This window comes from Mustela erminea, chromosome 11, assembly GCF_009829155.1.
Source record: "Mustela erminea isolate mMusErm1 chromosome 11, mMusErm1.Pri, whole genome shotgun sequence".
Taxonomy (NCBI): Eukaryota; Metazoa; Chordata; class Mammalia; order Carnivora; family Mustelidae; genus Mustela; species Mustela erminea.
In genome coordinates this window covers 96,121,439-96,146,591 of record NC_045624.1, presented here as the reverse complement: position 1 = coordinate 96,146,591, position 25,153 = coordinate 96,121,439, and the positions used below count along the sequence as shown (strand labels likewise).

The window sequence follows — 25,153 nt, the reverse complement described above, 5'->3', positions numbered from 1 at the left end:
TGAACCTGAGGACCCTGGTGTTAACATGGTCTATATGTTACTTTAAAAATTATCTTTATTGTCTGTGTATCCTCACTATAATTTGAGCCCCCTAAGGGCATGGTTTTGGTTGTTTAATTAACTGCTGCCTTCCCAGTACTTAGTTCTTAGGAAATTGCTCATGGTTGATAAATATTTGTGGAGAGAATGATCGAAATGGCCTTTCCCTGCTACTATCTGCCTCTCACAGGCTAGACAGTAAAAGGTAGAGTTTAGTACTCTGATTATATAATCATTGGATAGAGGTTTTTGTTTTCTGTGTTGTTTTGTTTTGTTTTTTGGATGGAGACACTAAATCCTGAAATACTTCTACTCTGCTCAGAGTCATTAAGACATTAATCTACTTATGGGATGCCCCCTGTACTAAGATTTCATAATGTTTAGAATGTCTGATTTTTGAAGTTTGGCTTGTGGATGTGGTAGCTCGTTTCAATAAAGATGTTAATGTTTCTCTATTTTTTGACATTATTTTCTTGTCATACTATAGCCTGATAGTGGTTATTTCTTAGTACATATAGATCAATCACATTTTTTTTGTTTATTATGGTGAAATATACATAAAATAAAAATGACCATATTAGGGGTGCCTGGATGCCTTAGTCGGTAGAGCATCTGACTCCTGATCTCCAAATTGTGAGTTGGAGCCCCATATTACCTTAAAAAAATTACTGTATCATATTGGGGCACCTGGGTGGCTCAGTTAGTTAAGCGTCCCCCAGTCATGATCTCAGGATCCTGGGATCAATCCCCATGTTGGACTCCCTGCTTCTCCCTTTCCCTTTTCCCCTCTCCCTGCTCCTGGTGTCTCACACTCACTCTCAAATAAATAAATAAAATCTTCAAAAAATTAAAAATAAATTAAAAAATTTAAAATGACCATATTAACTATATTTAAGTGTACTCACAGCAACATTAAATGCATTCATGTTGTTCTGGGGCCATCACCAGAAGTCCATCTTCAGAACTTTTTATCTTGTAAAACTGAAACTGTATCCAATAAACCAAGTCCTCATTCCTGCTCTTAGAACCCAGCTTAAGTCACTAAGAGAAAAAGATGTGTTTCAAAAAGAAGTAACAAGTAGGTTCTTAGATTGTTTGAAAATTTAATTAATGAAAAATGAATCATATTTACATAGAGACCTTTCTCTAAATGTATTGTCAACATTATTTGAAGAATGACATTGATATAGATAAAAAGTTAAGTCGCACTAAAGGAAGTTGTTATAACAAATCAGTTAATGAGTATTAATTTGAGGGTATTTATTAGTCACTGGTCAATCAGTTTTGGAATGCCACCAATTTTACAATTGACTCACTAATAAAAACTTACTAGAAGTTTTCTCAAATTTCTCAAAGCTACCAAAAATTTATAAGTCATTGTCAACAAATAACTGTAGGACCAAAAGAAGAAAAACAAAGTATCAATATCACAAAAATTATTTATATCAACTGTGCTAGAACCAAGTCTGCATAACCTTCATATGCCCTCTAGAGAGAATTTATAATACATAGTAATAGGACACATGGCGTTCTATGAAAATGCCATTGTTCTGTAAATCATAAGCACGAAGAATTTGGTAAAGAAATATGTAAAAATACAAGATGCAAATTGTTAGAGCACTAGATCAGTTCATTAGTGAATACATACTGTTATTTTTCTAGATTTGTGATGTTGGTGGCATTTTCCAGCTTTTAAAAATGTATAATATGTTGTGATTTCCTTTCTTCATCTCAATAGATGTTCACATTTGTACCAATTTAGTATTCATCAAATTCTATTGTCTCTTAAGAAGAGCTTCCAAAACGTAAATTCCCCTGCGGTGGCCCAGGAAGTCATTGGCAACAGCTGTTTCTGGAGTCCTGCCCCAGGTGCAGAGCCCCAGTCCAGCCCAAGCAGCCCCCCCCCCACTCTGCCCCCACCTCCTGTCACCTGCAGGAGATGTTGGGAGCCTGAGTCTGTGTCCTGACCCACGCCCAAGCCCTGGCTCCTGCTGGCCACTTTCCACTTACATTTCTGGCCCGTGGAATTGATAGCTTTATTTCTGAACATGGCTGTGAAATTTGAATTTTCTATCCTCACATTTTCTATAATGGCTGTGGGTTTGGGTTTGGAACAAAGGTGGTGATATGAGTGTATAGATCCATTCTGCCTGGGAATCTCAGGCCATGTTTATTTGCTTTTTAAAAATCTCATTTATTGTTACGTGTCGATGGGGAAGATACCTGAGATGTGACTTTCTGATGCAGCATTGGATGGAAGTCTCATCTATCTAAGATTTCAACTGAATGTAGTTTCTGGTCATATAACCAAGCCAGCGGGGGCAGGCTGTGTGACCCTGCCCCTGTCAGGGTCCCTTTGTGACAATCTGTCGAGTGGTGTCCCTTGTGCTCATAAGGACAGGTGTCTGTTTGTTTCCTTGCAGACCTGTGTTCTCCCAAAGACCAATAATGAATGATGGTCAAGGTCATCCCAAGGAATGGGGAAAAAGGGAAGCTTATAAAATAAAACAAGACTGCAACAAGTTAACAAATGTCAGTTTTTCACCCCGTGGTGCTGGGAAGGGGTGCATTTAGGTCTCATAGTTCCTGCAGCTTGCAGAACATGAAGCCACTTTTAGCAAATAAGACAAAACTGTGAAATAAAATGTAGAAAAGGAAATGGATCTTCTCAATGCCTCCTTCTCCTTGGCATTAGAGGAATCCAGCCCATTTATAGCTCTTAATGTCTTTCAATCTTGTGAGCAGATATTTTATGGTTCCTATGCATTTTCCTTTGCTGTTTACTTCCTGTCTCTTAGTACAATTAATTAATTTATTAATTGCATTATCAAATGCTTTCTGACATTCACTCAGTACTGGGCACTGGGCTACACATCTTCACAGGGAAACATTTATGAAGTACTGACTGTGTGTTATAAGTGTCCTCTTGTGGGATCTTCACCATAACCCTGCAGGAGGGGAAACCCTCCTGCAGGGTTATGGTATTGAAATGGAGTTGATATGGTTATGGAGTTGAAACCCTCAGTCTAGAATAAGAAGGATGAAAAATGGCAAAACTGGTTTAAGAGTGCCAGTTGCTTTAGTCCAGAGCCTGTGGCTTCTCTGAGCTAACACCTCCCCCTCCAGCCAGGGTTGAGAGCAGTGTGGTCAGGAGCCATCAGCTTCTTTTTGTCCCTTCCCCAAGCTTCCCTGAACTTTAGAGCAGCCCTAGGATGTGGCTCCCTGCCCCCCCCCCAGCTCCCCTCCCCGCAAAAAAACACTCCCAGGCCCCTTGAAGCTGAGGCTAGCCACCAACGTGGGGATCACCCAGCCTTCTCCCTGTTTGCTTGCCTATGAAATGGGCAGGTAACCTGTGCCATCAGGTGTGTTGTGAAGTTCAACAGGAATCCCAGACACAGAGCACTGAGCTTGGAGGGCAACCTGATATGCATAGGGCTCAGGTCTCTTGTCTTGGTTGGAAAGACAGTTCCAGACTGATGCTCAGACTGCCCTGTGCGTGCCCATACTGATGGTTCTGAGCACGAGGAGACACATCCCATCAAGACTGTCCCTCCCCACACCTGGCGACGAGCTCCACTGCATACCTGCCACCCCCACCCCAGCCATGCTGTCTACCCTATACTCTCTGACCTCTCCCAGACCAGGTTGCTCTGCACCTGTGAGTGTGGGCAGGGTCTATGTCACTGTTGAATCTGTTTTCCGCTGCTTTCTCCCTCTGGGCTGGTGGAGTGGAAATTTCCATTTATGCTTGCAAATTGCTATCTCATTCATACACTTACATTCTTCCTAACAGCTCCTCCCAGAAGTGATTCATTTTTTCATCATACGTTTCACACTTGCATCTTGAAAAGAAGAGGAGGAGCTGTTTTCTCAGTCAAAATTAGTGTATTTAATGAACAGGAAAAAGAGTCGTGTGAGCGCCATGAGTAATGGTTTATGGAGGCTGGTGGGTGCCCAGGGAGGGTGGAGGATACTTGAAAGGAGATTATTACATTGAATGTTCATTGTCGTTATCATTACTCTCATTTAATCAAATAATTCACAAATAAATATGAGTAAATTCAGCAATTTTGAGTGACTCCATTGAATTCCATGCTTCTTGGGAGGAATATGAAGACATGGTCTTGGGGAAGAACCCAATTTGCCTGTATTAACACCAAATTATATAAGAATGAGGGGACCAGGAAACAAGAATTTTATAATGTAGATACTCCAAAATGTAGAAAAGTTACAAAAGGTTTTTTGTTACTCTTATATTGGGGCCTTAAATTATATATTTTTTTGAGAAAACTCCTAATGAAAAGAAAAACAGGTATAGGTTGGAAATAAAAAACCCAATCATTTATTTGTGTGAGACACAAGCAACCAACCTGCTTGACTCAGATTTTCTCTTTGTTTTATTTTGTTGCCAATTTGATCCCCAGCGAATGGTTATTTGAACACTGAGGATCTTCCTTGAAGAGATGCAGGTATTTTTTTCTGGGACATTACACTGTCTTTTGCTGCTGCCTCAAAGACTATTTTTCAGCTGTAGACGATCTTCAAATTTGAGTTTCTTTGCAGATAATGTTGGAAAGCCGCTGTGCCACCCTTTTCAACCCCAACTGGTCTTATTGCTTGTCCCTGCTGCTTCTGCTTTTGCAATATCTCCTCCTATCACCACTGTGACAGATACCACATCCATAAACACAGAAAGCTACTGGCCCAAATACAGTGTTCAGAGAAGTTGTACTTCTTTCAAAGATGCTACCATGAAATTCCTTAAGCTGAGAATTTTGGGAAAGAGTATTGGCCCACATTGAATCATGTATGCAGTTGTGTGAGGGGAGAAAAATGGATAGGTGGTAACTTGTGTTTCTAACAAATGTATGTGTTACATTGTTGCAAAAAAATGAGCCGGTTTAAAAGGCTAAAAGGATGAGGCAAGGGGAGAGCTGCCATAGACACTTGAAAAGTTACCAGTTCTTCTGAGGTTGTCTCCAGGCTAGTAGGTCACCACCCACCCAATATTAGACTAACATCAGCCTTAAAGCATCTCCAACGTAATGGGGAATGTGGAGAAGAACGTGATGCGCAGGGTCGTGGAGAAGGCACAGGACCCACACGGAAGCCAGAATAAGTTTTCATGGGAAGATGGGATTGTGCTGACAATTTAAGTCAACAGACGGCCTTGACCCCTGCTTAGGGATAGAGATAGAGGACATTTGGGTGAGTAGATGCCCTATGAAAAAGGCTTGGGGCAGGGGTGCCAAGGTGCATGGTGAAATTGAGAACTTGAGGGAACATTAAGAGAGTTCGAATCACAGCATGAGTGGAGGAATGGCATAGGGCCAGGACCCAAATGTAGCCCCAGATTCTATGGAACATTGCAGGTCCCATAGACTTTGAACATTAGAGTTTGAAAGGCATCTTTGGTTGTATGTGGAGAAGGGAATGAATGGTGAAAAAAAAAAAAAGTTGTGTGTTGATTGTTTAGGAGGCTCTTAGAGTTCCAGAAGAGAAGAGAGATGATGGTTAACTTTGACTACGATATTGAGAGCGTGGCTAAAACAGAGGGAAGAGATTTGCTAGAAATAATAACACACCAGGACTAAGTGATCAATTATCTTTGCAAGAAATGGAGAATGGCATCAAAAACTAACTTTCCAAGTTACATAAAATGATGGGTGGTGGTGACAGCAGACAAAATAGAACGCATTTTCTTTTCTTTTAGGGTAAAGACCATCATTTTGGTAATGGGTCTAGAGCAGAGAAGAGCTCTCTGGACTGTCCATGTATCTTGAGGAGTCGATTATGTGAGCGTTGTCATCACATCGTGAGCGTAAGGAAAACTATCTAGGGAGAGGGCAGAGAGGAGGAAAAGCAGCAAAAAGAGAGCTCTTCCTGTCTCAATGTCTACCTATTTTACCTGAACAAATACATATAGTAGGTATTATATAAAAGTGACTAAAACTAAGATATTCATCATATGAAATTAGAAACAACAAACATACTTAAAGACAAGTAGCAAAACTTCTTTTTCACTCTTCTCCCCTTAAGCTCTAAAATTGTTGCCTATATTGAGATACACACACACACACACACACACACACACACACACACACACACACATACACACACACAGTATTAGACCTATCCTATAGAGGATGCTACCTAGAATTTCAGGGAGTTCCAAAGCCATTGTGTCAACAGGTGCAGAAAGAACTGACTCTATGCCTGGATCTTGCCAGAACTTTTGGGATGGAGGCCTGAACTTTGGTCATGAGAAGTGGGGAGAAGACCCTTTCACGTAAACCTATTCTTTCTGTTTCTCTTGTTGTAAGACAAAGTTCCACTCCTGTCTTTGGAAGGTTGCTAGAAACGTTGAGTTCATCAATGAAAGTGAATGGTCTAAAAGATTGGCTTCCACTTTTCTTCTCTTGCTCTCCATAGACTGTCCCTTACCGAGGGAGACCAACAAATGACAGTAGAGTATTCATAGAATGCCTCATCCACCCCCACTCAGGGACAACCTCCTGGGAACTAAAACCCCTTTGATGTGAGTATCAACAAAATGCCAGTAATCCAGGTAGCACACGGAGTCAAAGAGGGTAGGGTCAAATCACAAGAATTTGATAAATAAGATAAACAAGAAAAAAATTATAGCAGGATTCAGGTGAGGTCATGAATCAACTAGAAACCAGAGAGGAAGCCTCAGTGGGTCTGTAAGCAGCATAATCTCCAGTATCTGGAATCTTACAGGAAACTTAGTTTAATATATATGAGGTGGATAAATGCAGGAATTAATGTGTGAGCAGCAGAAGTCTCCTCGTGGTAAGTTATGGGGAAATTGGTTGGATTAGGCAAAGGAACAGTATCTGAACAATAAAGGACCAATTTGAATTAGCTCTTAGTGTTTATGTCTCCCTAGACATCTGAAGTCTATTCCTAGCAGTTATGAAAACAAGACACTCTGTCATTGTTATCCAAGTGCACAGTACTTAATAATACTATTATTTTCAAGCATCAGAGAAATCCTGACAAGTATTAAGATTCATGGCATACAATAATTTCTTCCTACCTCTTTACTTATGGTGGTCCAGTCTGAGTCCCCAGATTTTTTAATTATACTCATGTTCTTACACACTTGCTTGAGGGAGGCAAGCCTATACTGTCCACTTGTCACTGGCCCCCGGCATATAGAATTTTAGAACAATTACATTTGCTAATACTCAGATCCTTATCATGAAGACACAAAATGAAAACTTTAACCAGAGCTGCAGGGGGGGGGGTGGGGATACACAATTATAATCTTTTAAAAAATGTTAAACATTTTATTGATTTTGAGGAACACTACCAGACTCAGGTTGAATATTTGAATATGTGAAGGTTTTATTATGATGTGGCACTTAAGAAGGGAGTGTTAAATAACAACTAAGTAGTGCTCTCAAGAAAACCAGAGGACACTTCCTTGAAATAACTTGCTGAAGCCCCCAGAAAAGTAAGATTTTTGTCCTACTATTGTTTTAAGATTCAGTAAGAGCCTCTTATCCAGGCAATGGATTATTACTTTCTCAAATAGAACATATTAATTGTTAGTGCTTGAGCACTTTGAGAGGAAGATTTTTTGACAGTTGACACAGAGAGAACAGATGTTCAGATTAAGAGAAATTCAGAAGAATGGTCTCTTCAGAGTTGGACAGGTAAGGGCTGGCTGTTGGTTGACTTCAAGCTTCATAGTGTTGTGGTCAGAAAATAGGCATGGCATGAACTCAATCTTTTAAGGACAGGGGTTTGGAAATCTCAGTCTGCTTTGCCACCCACTGCCTTCACAGAACGTCATGCTGGAGGCACACTGTGGCGTGTACTCTGTTCACACACAGGAAGCAGGGAGCTTGGAGCTTGGACGCTTGATTGGAATCAGGAAAACTACATGTTTCCATTTGCCTATGTGTGCATACACACACACACACACCCATACATTTGCTTTTTTTTCTTTTTCTGACATCAATAAACGTACTAGAAAAAATACTGCACTGGGTTAATGAGAGTATGCATTTAGAAATTATTTTTCAAACTTTATACTTCACAGCACCATGATTAACACACAGAATGCATGTTAGGGTCCCTCGTGGCATATGCAAGTCACTCATACTGTTGCTTTATCAAATTCACAGGCATCGTAACGAGCAGGTGTCAAAGGCCATGATTTACAACATGGAAACTGAAGAGAAGAGCTGTCCTGAATATGTCCAAGACCACACAACCATGATAAGAAACCCCGTGTTCCTCCCCCGGCGCCAGGGCACGATTGTGAATGTCCATCTCCACCCTACTTGGCGGCGGGGAGGAGGGGGGTAGGTTCATGCTGACGGGCTTAATGAGCCCAATTAAAGGAAAGCTCTAGAGCCCGTGAACAGGATCTTACAAGGAATGTGAGATAGACTTAGTGCCCTGGAGAAGAAGAGTGGCAAGTGCCTAGACAACCCAAACACTACTGATAGAGGACTTTCAAAAACCATGGTCAAAGAGACTTTAGAATCCCACAACCCAGGGCCCTCCTGCAGCTCAGTTTTGAAGAGCTTGAGTGATCAGAGGAGAGGATTTCTCTGGGGTGCCTGGGTGGCTCAGCTGGTTAAGCATCTGATTCTTGATTTCAGCTCAGATCATGATCTTAAGACTGTGGGATCAAGCCCCGAGACAGGCTCCATGCTCAATGTGGAGCCCGCTTAGGAGTCTTTCTCTCTCTACCCCCCGTCCCCACCAAGAAGAAGAAGAAGGAGAAGGAGAAGAAGAAAAGCAGTTCTCTGAAGAAAAATGCCAGTATGCTAGAAGTCACATGTCCCCAGTATGTCTAACTTCTGAAAAGTATTCCAAAGAAAGCATTTGAAGACAAAGAAACACATTCTCTGTGTTTTAGGGGACATGTTGAATGGGTATTAGGCTTATGCCTGAAAATTACTCACAGACAAAAAGCCGAAGGAAATGGCCTATGGTGGCTACATTCTTATTATCTGAGAGTCACCAGAAAAGTCATGGGATCCACCCTAATTTCACCCAGGTGGCAAGGGAGGCCTCGCGCTGAGACAGGATTTGCATAATGAACAGAAAGTGTGAATAAGGTTAACCCTTGGTCACATCCATCAATTTCCTTACTGCTACACTGCCCAGGAGACCTGCGACCCCTATACCTCCCTACCCCTATCTTACTCTTCATAGGGTAAAGACATTAAATTAAGGATTTGGGGTTAAATACTTTAAATTAAAGAATATCCAGAGAGTCATACCTTATCAATGGTGTAAATTCAGAAATAGATTACAAATAAGCCTCCACTGGGCATGGCCAGTCATAGTTGTTTACTTGTCCCCTACCTTTCTTCTGGGCCCTCTCATTTCTCCCATGTCTGAGTGGGTGGTCAGAATGAATCCTGGCTCTCTCCCATTATGCACCAGGTGCCCCTCACTCCCATCTGTATACTTTAGAAGGGCAAAGTGAGAGGCATCCGGGGATGGGTAGTTCACATCTGCCTAATCCAGATAGTCCAGAGGGTTCTCTCCACAGATGCAATTCCAGTCCTGCAGGAATCACACTAACTGTATGGAGAATGGACGAAAGGGGGCACTGGTTGAAACAGGGACCAAAGTGTTCTAGTCACCTAGGCAAAGAATTATGGTGCCTTGGACCAGGCAGCAAACACTGGAAGAGGGGGAAGTGGTGGGGATCCGCATATATTTGGAAGTAGAGCCAACCCTATTTCCTGAGCAGAAGGGGTTGGTAGTGGGCAAGCAAGAGCAGAATCAATGACGACTCCCCAGTTTTTCTCTCAATGGAAGGATGGGGTTGCCATCAACTAAAATGGGGAGGCTGCAGGTCCAGTGTAGTTGGGAAGAAAGAGCAGGATTTTGCCTTTGAACAGATGACTTTTGGTATGTCCACTTGATGCCCAGTGGAAATATTGAGTAATCGGATAGATCTGTGAATCTTAGGTTGAGAAAAACACACAGGAGCTGCAGATAAAGACCATTGTCAATAGAGAGGGTAGTAATTAATTTTTTTTGAAGATTTTATCTATTTGACAGATAAAGAAGGCAGAGAGGTAGGCAGAAAGAGAGAGACAGAGGAAGGAAAGAAGACTCCCTGCTGAGCAGAAAGCCTGACTCTATCATCCTCTATCCCAGGACCCTGAGATCATGACCTGAGCCAAAGGCAGAGGCTTTAACCCACTGAGCCACCCAGGAGGTAATTAATTTAATTGAAATTTACAGAAAGGTGTTTAATCATGCATTTATATCTGAATGAATGTTCAAAATTGAAAACACATCTGTTACTGTCAGAACCTTATCAGAACACAGTTATGCACTTCATAAGTCTTCTCAGGCACACCACCCAGTTACAAAGGTAACCCTGTCATAGCTTACCATAGATTTGCCCCTGTTTCTGTACTTAGCCTACAGAGTAGACAGCATGGCCCCTGGCTGCTTTTGCTCACATTTGTATTTATTATAGATACCCTGTGTGTTATATTCGCTCTTCAATTTCCAGTAGTATTCTAAGAATACAGCATTGTTTAGTCCCTATTCTATTTTTTTTTTTTAAGAAATTTTATTTATTTATTTGACAGACAGAGATCACAAGTAGGCAGAGAGGCAGGCAGGGAGGGGGGTGAAGGAGGCTCCCTGCTGAGCAGAGAGCCCGATGTGGGGCTTGATCCCAGAACCCTGGGATCATGACCTGAGCCGAAGGCAGAGGCTTTAACCCACTGAGCCACCCAGGCACCCCCCTATTCTATTTTTGATGGGCATTTTGGTGATGCTTAACTTTGGGTTATTATGACTAATATGTCCATGAAAATTTGTTTGGGGATTTCAGGGAACACACACACACACACACACACACACACACACACACACACACACTTGTTTTTTGTTGAGAATATACCTACGGATAGAATTGCTAGGTGACGGTAGGTATGTGTTTACCTTGAGTAGATACAGCCAAATAGTTTTCTGAAGTGATTCAATTAATTCACAATCTCTTTAAGTGTGTTTCCATCGTCCACCTTTGAAATATAGCTCTTCCAACTACCTCACTATGATTTTGTTTGCATTCCCCTTCTAATGAATGAAGTTTTACATTTTGTCAACCATCGTGGTCATGGCAATGATCTCTTTTTAGAGGAAAATCCACAATATTTTCCCCATTTTTATGGCACTTTCATTTTAAGAGTGATTAGAAAGAGTTTGAAATATATTTTAGGGGCGCTCGGGTGGCTCAGTCAGTTGAGTGTCCAACTCTTGATTTTGGCTCAGGTCATGACCTCAGGGTCTTGAGATCAAGCCCCACATTGGGGTCCACACTCAGTGAGGTGGTCTGCTTGAGATTCTCTTTCACTTTCCCTCTGATCCTTCCCCACTTTCCTAAAAAAAAAAAAAAGGAAGAAGTATATTTCATATGCAAGTCCATTGTCAGAAGTTTGGGAATTGTCTCCTTGACATAGTGCCTGACGGTTTTGCTTTCCTTAGCTATCATAATGAATGGAAATTCTTGCTTTGCATATTTATTAATTTTTTACTTTATGACTAGTGCTTGCTGTGTCTTGCATAAGACATTTTCCCTTTCCTAAGTTCCAGAAGAGAGTCCTCTATGTTTTCCAGGAATATTATTGTTTTACCTTTTACTTTTAGATCTGTAAGACACCTGGTATGCCACCTGCTTCAAAAAGGAATGTAGAAATAAGAATATTCTCTTAATGAAGAAACAGTTACATATAAAAAAATTAACTCTTTCTTCCTCAGCATGGGTGTCACCTTTGCCGTCAATCAGATGTCCAACTATCTGTGGGTCCCTTTCCAGCCTCTCTTATGATTCTCAGTCCAGTGTTTCCATTTTTGTTCCTGGACAGTGATGTTGTCTTCATTACATCTTTATTGCATTCCCTTTACCCCTGGCAATCTTGGATCTCCAGTTTTGTTTTGATTCCATAGGATCATCTCCTCTATTCTTGGCCCTTTCCATTTCCTTTAAAGATTTATTTATTTATTTGAGGGGCAGAGAGAGAAGGAGAGAGACTCTGAAGCAGACTCCATGCTGAGCACAGAGCCCAACTCAGGGCTCGATCTCAATGACCCTGAGATCACGACCTGAGCTGAAATCAAAAGTCAGATGCTTAACAGACTGAGTCACCCAGGAGCCTGGTTTTTTACATTTTTATATGGATTTAGAACTACTTCGTAAATATGGACTGTAAAAAGCTCTGTCGTCTTGACTGAATCAACAGCTCAATTGGAAGTTGATGGCATCTTTGTAATATTGCATTTTCCAGTCCATCAACACCTTACATTTTTTCCATTTATTTAGCTCTATAATTTTTGTGTGGAGCCCTTATGTATTGCTATTAAATCTGTTTATAAGTATATTTTGTTAGTTCATGCCATCAATTAATACTTTTTGATCAGCAACAGATTATAGGTCCAGCATGGATCAGATCCAGAACTGATTGACTTTACCAAACTCACTTATTAACCTAATTTAACGGTGAATTCTTCTGTGTTTTCTGTGTACATGAGAATGTCATGTGCAAATCATCACAGCTTTCCCTTACTTTGAATCTTCACACTTTGCTCCTTCTGACCTTACTATTGCACTGGCTGGGACTTCCCACACAAGGGGAAAAGATGTTTTGACAGTAGACCTCTTTTCTTCTTCTTCAGATCAAAAAGAAAGCTTTCAAACTGTCACCATGAAGAAGGTATTGCTTACATATATATATATATTTTTGTAAACGATCCTTAACAGATTAAGAAAGTTTCCATTAATTTCGGAATTTTTGAATTCTTTTTCCAGATTTTTCAATTTATCAAATGCTGTACTTTGCAACCACCAAGATTGCTGTCTTTGTGCCTTTATTTTTTAATGTGGTGAATTACACTGATTTATTTTTTTAATATTAAACCAACCTTGGAATATACACCAATTAATCATGGTCTATTTAGAGTTTTATACATTGCTGAACTACACTAGCTAATATTTTATTTATTATTTTCATACCTATGTTAATGAGAGACAATTTCCTGATATTTTCCTTTCTTACAGTTCTCTTCTTCAGATCATATCAAGGTTACACCACAGTAACTTCTTAAAGCAAATTGTTTTTTTTTTTTTTTCTATTTTTATATCCTCTTGGAAGGATTTGTAAGAATTTATGATTGAAGTTGCCTGGGCATGGAATTTTCTTTGTAAGAATATATACTTTTTAAATTTTTAAAAAGATTTTATTTATTTATTTGAGAGAGAGGGAGAGAGACAGTGAGAGAGGGAATGCAAGCAGGGGGAGGGGGAGAGGGAGAAGCAGACTCCCTGCTGAGCAGGGACCCAGATGTGGGGCTCGAACCCAGGACCACAGGATCATGATCTGAGGCAAAGGTAGACTTTTAATGACTGAGGCACCCAGAAACTCTTATGAGAATGTTTTAAATTAAAGACATAAACTCTTTAGTAGATACAGAAGTATTAAGATACCCCATTTATCCTGTGATAGACAATGATGTAATTTAAGGAAAGTATTTATTCTGGTAATGCAGTGAGATTTGGGGAATATTTGTAACTGCCAGAGTCTAGTCTAACCTTATGTTAGATGTTAACAGTACAGAGAAATCATGTGGTGATATTCAACACTTATTTATTGGCATTAAAAAATTATAGGAATATAGGAAAACAGAAATGTTTCTTATCTTGATTTAACAATATTAACCTAGAAAAAGTTCCTCCAGCAAATATCATATTAATGCTGAATTTTTGAAACCTTCCTTTAATTTAAGGCAATTACAGGCACCTACACACAAGATGCCCTGTTCTTACAGATTTGCTCAGTATTCTACTGAAAATCTTAGATGGTGTAATTAGGCACTGAGAAAAAACACACTTGTAAGTATTGAAAATGTAGGAAATTTTTGCCTATGATAACAAACATCCCAAAGAATCTAAAGATAATTTTTAGGAATATCCCAAGGTCACAGAAAATAGAAAATATACCATTTTTAAAAGTATAGTAGGACCTTATAAAATAAATAAAACATGCTTATAACATTTATAAACTTCATAAAGCAGAAACAAAAGTACTAATTATTTAGCAACAAACTTACCAAAAAACACACAATATTTTGAAATAATTTTAAAATGTTATTGGAAGTCATCAGATACTATTTTTTTCATCAGATACTATTTAATAAAAGCAGAGATATACATGAAAGAGATGTGTTCATTCATAGAGAAACTTGGCATCATAAATATATCTTGCTTAAAACTTAACATGTATTAACAGTTTTAAATCTTTATTGTTCTGCATACTACTTTCACCTCCAGTAAATTTTTAAAGATTACAGCGAGGCTTTTCTTGTGTGCATTGCATCGGTCGACATTTATCTGATGAGACATTGAAGTTTAGAACATTTTAAAGTGTGTATTTTTAGCTCTTAAATGACCATAAGAAATCATTAGATGTAACATAAATCACACATATTTTATGAAAAATAACTGTTGTTTCCATAACACAAGGAGAGTAGCTTTGTTTTCTATTTTTGAAAAGATACTATCTGTTTGGTAGAAGACGGCAGGATTCTCAGGTCTGTTTCTGTAGTCGGTTTGTTGTAACATATAAATGAACAGCGAAAGGAGAATCTTGGGACTCTCCTAAAAGGGTCTTGGGACTTCTAGTATCCTTGGACCCTACTTTGAGAAATGATGATCTATATGTCTGATGTTCTGAAGTCCCAAGAAGTTTGGCATATCTGGACATGCACACATATATGTGCATATATGCGTGTACACAAAGCAGGTGTGTCTGTGGTTATTTATGAGAAGGAAAGTTTCCTTGCTTTGTAAGTGTTCGATCAAGGAAGACTGGAGACTTCTGAAGAACAGTGCACGGAGACCTGGGCCCTCACTCAACAGTGCTTATTACAGAGCACTACCAGGTGAAGGTCATGATGGATGGTATTTTTATTTCTTACGGCTGTGGTAACAAATCACATCAAATTTAGTGACTTAAAACAATAGAAACTGATTATCTTAAAACTCTGGAGGACAGAAGTCTAGGTTAAACTCAAGGTGTCCACAGGGCTGCATTCCTCAGTGGAGATGATAAGGGAGAATCTCTGTCCTTGCACGTTGACTTTCTACAGGCCACTTGCATTCCTTGGTTAGTGCCTCCATCCACCGTGGGAGCCAGCAATGGCTGGTGGAGACTTTCTCAATCCCGTGTCTCTGACTGTGCTTCAGCCATCGCCCTTGCTTGTTGGTGTTGACTCTCCTATCTCAGCCTTTTGCTCATGAGGAACTGCACATTGGACCCACCAGGATTGTTCAGGGTCATCTCCCCAACTCAATAGACTTAAGTTAATCACATCTGCAAAATTCATTTTGCCAGTAAAGTAACATATTCATACATTCTGTGGTTTAGCCTGAAGACATCCTTGGCAACCCATTATTCTGTCTATCACAAACGGCCACAGAGAAGAAAACAGTTCAAATAACAAATACGAAAGGGTCCAGAAATAGATCTATGCATATAAATGTATTTGATTTGTAATTGACTACATATAGCAGAGTGGTGGGGGATTAGGTATCATTCAATAAATACTTCCATAAAATTGGTTATTTTTTGTAAAAAAATAAGTTAGACTTGTCTCATATCATAAAAACAACTAAATCTGAGCAGATTTTAAAAATCAAATGTTAAAGTGATCAGTTTCATTCTTTGTGTGTTGCTGTCCAGTTTTCCCAACCCCATTTGTTGAAGAGCCTGTCTTTTCCCTATTGGATATTCTTGCCTCCATTGTCATAGATTAAATACCTAGAAACCATGGATTTATTTCTGGGATTTCTATTCCATTTCATTGATCTATGTGTATATTTTTATGCCACCACCATACTGTTTTGATTACTACAGATTTGTAGTCTTGAAACCTGGGATTGTGATACCTTTAGTTTTCACTAAAACTCAAGATTGCTTTGGCTATTTGGGGTGTCTTGTGGTTCTACACAAATGTTAGGATTACTCTTTCTAATTATGCAAAAATTGCTACTGGCATTTTGATGAGGATTCCATTAAGTTTATAGGTTGCTTTGTGTAGCAATACTGTTCTCTTAATCCATGAGCATAAGATATCTTTCCATTTATTTGTATCATCTTCAATTTCTTGACTAATGTTTTATACTTTTCAGAGTATAGATCTTTTAATCATTTATTTGAGAATATTCCTAGGCATTTTATTGTTTTTGATGCAATCGTACATGGGATTGTGTTCTTTTAATTTCTCTTTCTGCTACTGCATTATAAGTTTATAGAAATGCAACAGATTTCTGTACATTGAATTTTTTCTGGTGGTTTTATTGAATTTATTTATGAGTTCTAGTGGTTTGTTAGTGGACTCTGAGGTTTTTTGTATATGGTATCATGTCATCTGCAAATAGAAAAAGTTTTACTTCTTCCTTACTAATCTGGATGCCTTTTCTTTCTTTTTCTTGCCTGATTGGTGTGACTAAGGCTTCCCATACTATGTTGAATAAAAGTGGAGGGAGTGGACATCCCTGTCTTGTTCCTGATGTAGGTGAAATCTGCTTTTTGTCACTGAGTATGATGTTAGCTGTGGGTTTTCCAAATATGGCCTTTATGACATTGATGTATGTTCCCTCTAAACCTACTTTGTTGAGCAGTTTTATCAGGAATGGATGCTGTACTTTGTCAAATGCTTTTTCTGTATCTATTGAAATGACCATATGGTTCTTATCTTGTATCTTGTTGATGTGATGTATCACATTGATTCTTTTGCAAATACTGAACTACTCTTGCATCCAGGAATACATCCCACTTGATTATGGTGAATAACTTTTTAAAGGTATTGTTGGATTTGGTTAGCTAATATTTTGTTGAGGATTTTTGCATCTATGTTTATCAGAGATATTGACCTATATTCTTTCTTTGTAGTGTTTTATCTGGTTTGGTATCAGGGTAACACTGGCCTCAGAATGAATTTGGAAACTTTCCTTCTTTTTCTATTTTTTAGAATCATTTGAGAAAAGTGGGTATTTGCCCCCCTACCATGAAGCTAATTTGAGAAGAAATATACATCCTTATGTTTATTACAGCAATATGTATATAAAGAAGATATGAAAAAAAACCAAACACTCATTTATAGATGAATGGATAAAGAAGATGTGGTAAACACACACACACACATACATACACACACACTGGAATATTACTCAGCAATAAAAAAGATTAAATCTTGTCATTTGCAATGATGTGGACAGAGCTAGAAAGTATTTTGCTAAGCAAAACAACTCAATCAGAGAAAGACAAATACCATATGACTTCTCTCATCTCTGGAATGTAGGAAACAAAACAAAGACAAAAAGAGACAAACAAAATATAGACTCTTAACTATAAAGAACAAACTGGTAGTTGCCAGAGAGGAGGTGGGCAGTGTGACAAGTGAAATAGTGAAGGGGATTAAGAGTACATTTGTCATGATAAACACCAAGTAAAGAACACGACTGTTGTATCGCTGTATTGTACACCCAAAACTAAACATAACACCATATGTTAACTATATTGGAATTTTTAAAAATTAAACTTAAAAATAAAATGTGAAAAATAAAATTTGATAAATTGTGCTAAATTAAATTAAAATTCTCAACCAAATAAAATCACAAATCATATAACAGTGAAATTATGTGAAGAGTAGAAGATAGCTGTAACCAAAAACTGATTAGTACTGAAAACATGAGAAGGTGTCACGAACCACAGAGAAAAGATTAAAACAAACAGAAAATACCATCAATGTAAAGCCAGTAGTAGGCTAGCAAGCCAGTATGTCTAAACAATAAATAAAATGAAATTTAAAACTTGATTTTTTTTTAATTTCAATATGTGTTTTTTTGTTTTTTTTTTGGTTTTGTTTTTTTTTAAATTTTTTATTTTTTATAAACATATATTTTTATCCCCAGGGGTACAGGTCTGTGAATCACCAGGTTTACACACTTCACAGCACTCACCAAAGCACATACCCTCCCCAATGTCCATAATCCCACCCCCTTCTCCCAAACCCCCTCCCCCCAGCAACCCTCAGTTTGTTTTGTGAGATTAAGAGTCACTTATGGTTTAAAACTTGATTTTTAATGTCTGATGTAAATACTTCCACAACAGTCAATTTCAAGGTATCAACTTGGTTTCACTGAATGACATGTATACGGAATATCACCTGTTATTGGCCAGTGTAGGTTGGCCAACCACACCATGGCTTCATCTGGAGATAATCAATGTTAGTCTGTAGATCTTGCAGTATGCTAATATATGTTTCATTCCAGAAATGTATTTAATGGAGAATTATTACTTTATTAGTCAAAATTTTGTCTTAGCAAAATGGTGTATAAATGCATTTATGTAGAAGTTCTTTATAATAGCAATTACTATTCCCTCAAATAGGTGTAAAATTTATAATAACTGTTCTTTATTTTAGATAGCAAATTTATATTCTTTCTGTATATTCTATATTGAGCTGCATAACATGCACCACAACTTGTTTTTTGTTAAAAATAAGCACATATCAGGGTGCCTGGATGGTGCAGTTATTTAAGCATCTGACTCTTGGTTTTGGTTCAGGTCACCGTCTCAGAGATTGAGCCCCATGTTGGGCTCTGTGCTCACCGCAGAGCGCACTTAGAACTCTCGCTCCCTCTTAAAAAAAAAAAAAATGCAAAAAGGAATAAGTAAAAATGGACACATGTCTCCATTCATGTCTTGACATTTATCTCTAGAAGTGTAAATTCTAGATTGAATCTCTTTTTTATTTCACTATTTATTTTTGCTTTCATCAATGTGTCAGTTTCCTGGGGCTGCAGTAACAAAACCCCAAGACTGGGTGGGTGAAGCAATGGAAATGGATTCTCTCAGAGTTCTGGGTGCTGAAAGTCCAAGATCAAGGTAAGAAGAGTTAGTTCCTTCTGCAGCCTCTCCCCTTGGCTTGACATAGCCCAATTCTCTCTGTGCTTTCACATGGACTTTCCTCCACATGCACAAGGAGAGAGGGATTTTCTCGTATCTTTTCCTCTTCTTATAAGGACACTAGTCCTTTTGGATTGGGTCTCCACCCTTATGACCTCATTTAACCCTAATTACTTCCCCCGAAGATACCCATTTCCAAATAGAGTCACACTGGGGTTAGGGATTTAATTTATCTTTTCCTTTAGCTGTTTGTAATTTTGGTGTCGTATTTAAGGAAGCATTGTCTAATCTGTGTCCATGAATATTTACACCTTTGCTTCCTTCCGTAAGCTTTATACTTTAGCTCTTACATCATTATTATTATTTGGGGGAGGGGTCAATTTTGATTTAATGTTATATTGTCTGAGGTAAAGTTTCAATTTTATTCTTTTGCATCTAGAATAGTCGCCGAACCATATATTGAAGAAACAATTCTTTATTTGTTGAATGATCTTGGCACCCTGTGGAAAATTAATGGAATGTAGCTGTAGGACTCTGTCTACACTGTTAAGGCCTCTTCATTGCCCTATATTCTTATCCTATGTCAGTACCGCACTCTTCTGTTTATTTTAACTTTGTAGTGTGCTTTCAAATTGGGAAGTGTATGTTCTTCTACTTCATTCTTCTTTGTTTTGACTATTTAGTGTCCTTTGAATTCCACTTGAATTTTAGAATCAACATATTCATTTGTTTAAAAAAGTGAAGGGGCTAATGGGTTTTGATAGGGATTGCACTGAAACTGTAGACCCCTTTAGGTAATATTATTTCCTTAACCATGTTATCTCTCCTAATACATGAACATGATGTGTCTTTTCATTTAATTAGGGCTTCTTTAATTTTTTGAGCAACATCTTATAGTTTTAGTGTAAAAGCTGGTGAGAGATGGTAAGCCAGTAATTGAGATACTACAGCTCTTACAAAATTCATCAGCTTCTTTCTTCAGTAAGCATTACCCTGGATGTTTTAAATTTTGTTTACAGATTCTACAGATCTGAAAAACTTGATTCTGACCATTTTTGCCTTTTTATATATTGCTTTTGTGGAAATATGGTGTTTCATAGTTCCCTCCTACACTGACATTTTTGTCATCATTTCTATTATGATGAACTTTCTTGCCATTTCAATGTGTTCATCTTTGATTTTTTTAATGCACATTTTGTATGCTTAGTTTCTTTTTCTACTCCTTCCTTTTTGCATTATCTGTCTCAGTACCATGCCCATTTTCTATTGAACTTTCTGTAATGAAGCATCTTATAATGAATCCTTATCTCTCAATTATTTTGAAAGTATGTTTTAGTTTTTTCCCTTATTTTTAAGTTTTGTTTATAGTAAACTTTTAGAATACAAAGTTGCAAGTATTATTCATTTTTCTTCTCTGATTTTTGTGTATGGTGTCATGATTCTTAGGAAGTCCTGCCCTATACTATAGATAGCATATATCATTGGTTTACATTTTTATTCTCATACTTCAACCTGACTGTGAATTATTTTGCTGTATAGCTTATAGTATTAATCTAAATTAAAATTTTTCTTTTTTGGGTACCTGGGTGGCTCAGTGTGTTAAGCATCCAATCCTTGATTTGGGCTCAGGTCATGATCACAGGGTCATGAGATTGAGCCCTGGAACCAGCTCTGAGCTCAGTGTGGAGTCTTGTCCCTCTCCCTTTCCCACTGCCTTCCCCCAGTTCACATGTTTTTTTTCTTTCTTTCTCACTCTAAAATAAATAAACTATTAAAAAAAAAAGAATTTTCTTTTAATTGGCTTGCTATAAACCCCAATCCCATGATCTAATAAAAGCCATTGCTGATAAACCCTGTGAAATGTTATCTTCCCTCTGTACTGACATTTTACTTGGGTCTGTTCTGAACAGTTGACTCTATCACAATAATATTTAAGTTTCACATCACTTATATCTTTATAATGTGGTTAAATAACTCCAATACCTTCCCTATTCCAATTCTAAGAATTCTTAATAAAAATTGTCTTGGCCTTGTAAGTGTCTTTATTTCTCCAAATCCTTTTGTCTACACTAAATATATATTTGTCAGCTTAAATTAGAGACTTTTGATGGTGACTTAAATGAAAATGATCCAGAGATAAGCATGAATACATAATAGAAAAAAAGAGCCACTCACTTTGGTCTGGGAATTGAGCACCATTTCAAATGTCCTCTGACAGGCAAAATCAGGAAAACCAACAAATTCCGTATGTTTCATACATTACTAAAAAAAAAAAAAAGTGCAGAAGTGATAATCCCAGAAAGCTAGATCTATAGTTAAAAGTGCATGCTTTGCTATTCAGTACGATCTAGTTACCTGCTAATTGAAACTCAGAATCCCCAAAGGCAGATGAGGAGTCTGAACTGTTAATTGTAAGTAACCATAATTTCATCAAAGAATGATTGCAAGAGATGCATGTGAAATTGCTTGGTCAAACAGAAGGTGCTATGTAACTATCAGGCAATCTCACCCCTCTACAAATTAATCTCAGTTACTGTCCTATCATGTGTTCTTGGCACAGGTTTAATGTGCACTGACCTAATTGTTGCTTTGCATTGTCCTCAGAGCCTCCCACGTGTGATCTGAAACTAGGCCCCTGTGAAGGGCAGGGAAAGACGGAACAGGCAGGCCAGGCCAGATGGGCAGGCAACGGGTGCACTGAGCAAGGTAACTCATACGTAAGGCTTGCCTTGGGTTCCACAAAACAAGGAGATCTTTGCTCCCACCTGCCAAATCTTGAGGTTTCTGCTGAGGCTTTATCTGGTCTCGGTCAAGCGTACCATCCCAATGGTCTCAGCACCATAACGCTGTCTCAAGGCTATTTCTGTGGAGCAGCTTCTAGTATGGAAGTCCCCTGCTGCTGGGCTCCAGCTCCCAGGTCAACCAGGAGTCACGTCCTTGTGATGGCGGCGATCCAATCCAACAGTAATGATTCCAGGGCTAACAGAGGATGATGCCTTCCTTCCCCACTACGACCTCCACTGAGGGGTTGAATCTGGGGAAACCTTCAGGATTTAGCCTACTTTTACAGTACCTAAAAGTTCAAGGAAGAAACCGTTTTCCACTTGGCTCTTCAAACATAAAATTGCTACTTAACTATCGTGGGTTTCTTCTTTCTGCTACACTGTGGGATGACTGTATGGAGTCAGAACTACATCTTAATTGGGGTTTGTACAGGACATAAAGAACGAATGGATAAGCACTGCAAGTAAACATGAAAAAAAACTAAAAAAAAAATGTACTTGATAGGATATAGATATAGTGGATGATTATTGAAAATAACATGGATATTATATTATCCATGCAATAAATGCTATTAGAAACATAACAGTTGTGTGTTATTTGTGTCTATAAGCCTGGATTTGTACAAAATTTTAACTGTCATTTTTTGAAAAAATGTTTTGGGTCACATTTACATTAAAGTAAACAAATCCGTTTTCTTTCTCATAACCACTACTTGTATGTAAAACATTGCCAGGCTTTCCCATCTTTATTCAAATATTCTTACTCGCGGTCCTATTTTCATTTTTGTGTTTTAGAAAAATAAACCACAACACCAATCAAGAAACATAGGCAGGTTTCTGGAAACTTAATCAAACATCCATTTGTATCAGAATTAACTTTTAAATTAAGTCAAGTTGTGACACTTTAGTTTCTATGGAAACACATTTTAATACTAAGCAATCCAAATAATGAATTATTTACTTGAAGATGAAAAGCTATAGAACATATACCATACACCTTTTTGTTTCATTTTTTTCTTAACATTTTATTTATTTATTTATTTATTTATTTATTTATTATTTATTTTCAGCATAACAGTATTCATTATTTTCGCACCACACCCAGTGCTCCATGCAATCCGTGCCCTCTATAATACCCACTACCTGATACCCCGACCTCCCACCCTCCGCCCCTTCAAACCCCTCACATTGTTTTTCAGAGTCCATAGTCTCTCATGATTCACCTCCCCTTCCAATTTCCCCCAACTCCCTTCTCCTCTCTATCTCCCCATACACCTTTTAATAGTAATTTCATTATTTTGAAATAGTTAGGATCAAGAAGTTGTCATTTCTCCTAGGTAAATCTGCCTATAGCTTTTTACTTAGTTCTTAATAACTCTGCGCAGTGGCACCTAGGTGACTCAGTCAGTTAAGCGTCTGCTTTCCACTTGGGTCATGATCTGGGGGTCCTGGAATCGAGTCCTGTGTTGGGCTCTTGGCCCCGTGGGGAGTCTGCTTCTCCATCTCACTCTCCCTCTGTGCTCTCTCCCTTTCTGCCTCTCTCTCTCAAATAAATAAATAACACCCTTAAAAAAAAAACTCTCTGTAAATAGGAATTGAAAGAGTAGACAAGCATCTTTGATCTGACTGAAAAAATTGATTTTTTTCTCCATCTTTCCTTGAGGTACTTAACAAAATTTTGCATCGAGGTTTCTGTTCAACTAAAGGCAAGGCTGAAAAGTCACCCCATGGAATGAATGCCCGGCTTCCCATGGGTTCTGGCACCTCGGAGCCATCACCTACTTCCCACCAACCAGCAGAAAGGTCAGAGTCCTCACTGTGAGCAGCCAGTTACAGTGTGGACTTTCTCGGGCCAGCGGGATCTGCAAATAAGGCATCCTGACAGAGGCTGGCTGACTCATTTCAATGGCTCAGTCCAGCAGTGCCCGGTCAGGACCAAATTGCTTTCCCTTTCAGACCCGAAGATCATCAGGACTCATTTGAGACCCATGTGGAAAATGGGCTGCCATGGTCTCGGTAATGTCTTGCTTAATGGTATTCATCTAATAACTGTGGGTTTGGGAAACTGGATCTTCTCAGTGATATAAAGCTGTGCTTCTCCCTGTAATGCGTGTCGGCTGGTTGTTTGGTTTTCTGTCTTCCCAAATAACAAAAGTAGATAAAAGGATGATGAGGCCCCAGTGTCACACCACACACACACACACACACACACACTCAGACCCACAAAAGCACATTTATTTATTTATTTTTTATATGTTATTTATTTGTCAGAGAGAGAGAATAAGCAGGGGAGCAGCAGAGACAGAGAGAAGCAGACTCCCCACCCCATGAAGCTCAATCCTAGGACCCTGGGATCATGACCCAAGCTGAAGGCAGATGCTTAACCAGCTGAGTCATCCAGGCGTCCCAACACAAACATACGCTTATTTTTTTTTTTAAGATTTTTTTTTATTTATTTGACAGAATAAATGTTTTCATGAAATTTGCATCAAGTATCCATACTCATATTTTTTAAAAAAATATTTTTTAAAAAAATATATTTTTTTAAGATTTTATTCATTTATTTGACAGAAACAGAGACAGCGAGAGAAGGAATATAAGCAGGGGGAGTGGGAGAGGGAGAGGGAGAAGCAGGCCTCTTGCTGAGCAGGGAGCCCGATGCGGGGCTCAATCCCAGGACCCTGAGATCATGACCTGAGCTGAAGACAGAGGCTTAACGACTGAGCCACCCGGGTGCCCCACAAATGCCATTTAGAAAACACTTAGCCTAGACATATTCTGAATGTCACTCGTGACTGTATCTTCACTGATCTTTAATATTTGCCCAGATTTGGCAGAAATTAAAAGGTTTACTTCAACAGAAATGTAGGGAATTGTGACTCCTGGTCCCTGTGTTGAATCCACGGAGCACGTATAAGGACAACGAGGCTCAGACAAACCCCCAGATGTGTTCCGGGTCGCTCACTCAATGACAAGCAGGTGTGCATTTTGCAGATTCCAAAGTTTGATGTTTAGTCATTGTATTCCACTGTTCCCACAAATGTTTACTATTTTGTTTACTTTTTTTATCTTTTTAATCTCTGAAATCTCTATCATTCCCACTTTTTGTATTAGGAAACCGAATCTCTGAGCATTTCATATAATGCCTAAGCCTCATACCTTTTTTTAGATCTTCAATTCTAGGTGTTTAGTTTTTCCCACTACACCACACAGGGGAGAAAATGCATTTAAAAAGTTTTGCAGTTTACTTGAGCAAAAATCAGCTGGAAGTGGGTAGCATCCAGTCTAGCAGATAGGACGGGGATTCAAGGGGCTGTCCGAGATGAAAGACTGTTGTAGACAGAAGGG

The 25,153-nt window shown here is 38.6% G+C and overlaps 1 long non-coding RNA gene across 2 annotated transcripts in view; it reads left to right on the top strand.

The window, feature by feature from the left end:
- Positions 1–23,901, top strand: part of LOC116569487 — a 55,629-nt gene extending 31,728 nt beyond the window's left edge. The window contains exons 1-5 of one of the 2 annotated variants that reach the window (XR_004277057.1): positions 6,248–6,328; positions 6,472–6,577; positions 8,196–8,375; positions 23,469–23,608; positions 23,762–23,901. This is a non-coding gene — a long non-coding RNA (uncharacterized LOC116569487). Of the gene's footprint in view, positions 1–6,247; positions 6,329–6,471; positions 6,578–8,195; positions 8,376–21,626; positions 21,729–23,468; positions 23,609–23,761 lie in introns of those variants that run through there. The other variant, XR_004277056.1, reaches the window with a different exon arrangement.
- Positions 23,902–25,153: the final 1,252 nt, after the last annotated feature.